Below are 2,144 nucleotides of genomic sequence, written 5' to 3'. Positions count from 1 at the left end.
TTCCACTTGTACACTTACATGGGTGCAATAGTTTGGTGACATCTACTTTTACCCAAGTTGTTTCATTTAATCTGACAAATTAATTAGCAAAAGCTGTACTTTTCTGTTGTGATTTAATATCCAATTCCTCTCTTCACAAATAATTTTTGTTTGCAGTGGCTTAGCTGACAGAAAGGGGAAATAGGGGTGATGAATTTTGTGTATTGTGCAGGAAAGCCAGCACGGGTCCCTCAGCCAGTTAATCTGCTGGCCCATCACTGCTCCTGGCACATGGGGACTCATGATGGTAAGGACCTAGACCTCAGCATGTCTTGTACAGAGAACACTGCCACCTACCTCAGAGCTCAAAGGCTTGCACAAGACACAAACAGTGCAACTTCTGGCTTTTTTAATCCCTTTTATAAGTTAAAAGGGAATTTATTGCAAAGGGGAGCTCATATTTCCTTATAGCCATACCTTTGCCTCCAGTGGATTAAAACTATTCTATTAATAAGTTAGTAATTACTTTTAATAGAGGAACAAGAACATTTTCTGAGCAAAAAAATCCAGGACTTGGGTTTCTTGGAGGGTTTTTTTCTCCATTTAGATCAATGGTAGGAGGTTACTTGAAGGATGGGGAAGGAAAAGGAGGGAGAGCGTGGCTGTGCGCTTCCAGCACCAAAGTTGAAATATATTGCACAGTAAAACTGCATGACCATTCCTTACTGCTTTCACAGCTTATAAAGTATGATGAGAGAGAACACATCACCATTAAGAACTTCATCATATTTTCTTTCTTGTAAGCACTGCTCTGAAAACTGCTAGAGCACAAGGATTTGTCAGCTCATTTTGCTGAAAGCTTTCATTGCTCTCTAGCCAGCAGTTGTTGCTGGAGTACATAAAACTGCACCAGACCTTATGATTCCAGAAAGCCAAGCCTAGGAAGAGGGCACCAGCTGACTATTTTTATCCTAACTTTAGCTTGTCAAGTAAAGTAAACCCTTGGCCAGGGAAATATAGCACCTTTATTTCAGAAAGTCTGTCCAGAGCCCAGACTATACTTGAGCACTAAAGAATCAGATTAGCCTAGCATGAGCACCAGTAGGAGCCTTGCCTCTGTGAAACTTGGATAACTGTTTATAGAATGTTCCTCAAAGCTCACTGTGGCTCTGGCTGTGCCTATCAGTTTAACATGGGAAACTAAAACAAGCGCAGTAGGTGCAAATACAAAACCTTAACTTGGTACAGGAAAGAACACAAGCATAGTTTTCCTTGAAAAAAAATGGTTTATTGTGTAGTGTGAATATGAAGGACAGCCTTACCAAAAAAACCTTAGTGACTGAAGACATTCTCATATTTGCAAAAGCATATAAGAAACTATTTACACAAAGGCAGTGAAAGGGGTAAAAAATTATTGCTGTCAATTAATGCTGAATAGAACTTTTTATAAAGAGAAAGAAAAGAAACAGTGCAAAAATACTGTCAAAAGTAATCAGTTCTATACACAAGATAAAACTGACAAGCATAAGCTTATGTACTGATATGAATAATACATTAGAATATAAAATAGCATGCATAGATTTTTTTTAAAGGCTTTCAATAGCATAGAATAGTTCTGCCATTCAGCCCTAACAGGAGGGAGTGGGGGGCAGGAAGGGCATATAACTGATGTCTCATTTCTCTACAAAATGTGTACATACAATGAGGTTGTGAAATTCAGATCACTGTTCTGTGCTAAACTGTCATGTACAGAATTACAGAGCAAATAAAACAGGAAGCATCAAAATACTGAAGTAAAACAGGACAGTAAAATCCAGTGACATAAAACTTACTTAAACATGTTATTCCATTTAACACCTGTCCCACACAATTACATATGGGAATATTACAGTCATCTGCATGTGTAAACTTTTTTCCTTTGTAAAATAGCCAAAGAAAGGTACTTTACTAATGAGGAAAACATATTTTCCATATGGAGCAATCTCAATAGGATAAACATCTTATTAACAGTGTTTCTGGCACTGAAGAATTGTTTTCTTTTAAAGACCAACTAGCAGCAAGAAAATACTTTTATTTAACATACACAAAAAGGAAGTTCTTATAGATGTAATGTATAATTAAGTTGTGGAACTCACCAACACTGGACATTGCAAAGGCCAGAGGAA

Source organism: Haliaeetus leucocephalus, unplaced genomic scaffold (assembly GCF_000737465.1).
Source record: "Haliaeetus leucocephalus isolate CR32 unplaced genomic scaffold, Haliaeetus_leucocephalus-4.0 Scaffold526, whole genome shotgun sequence".
NCBI lineage: Eukaryota > Metazoa > Chordata > Aves > Accipitriformes > Accipitridae > Haliaeetus > Haliaeetus leucocephalus.
Note: the sequence above shows the minus strand (reverse complement) of the source record.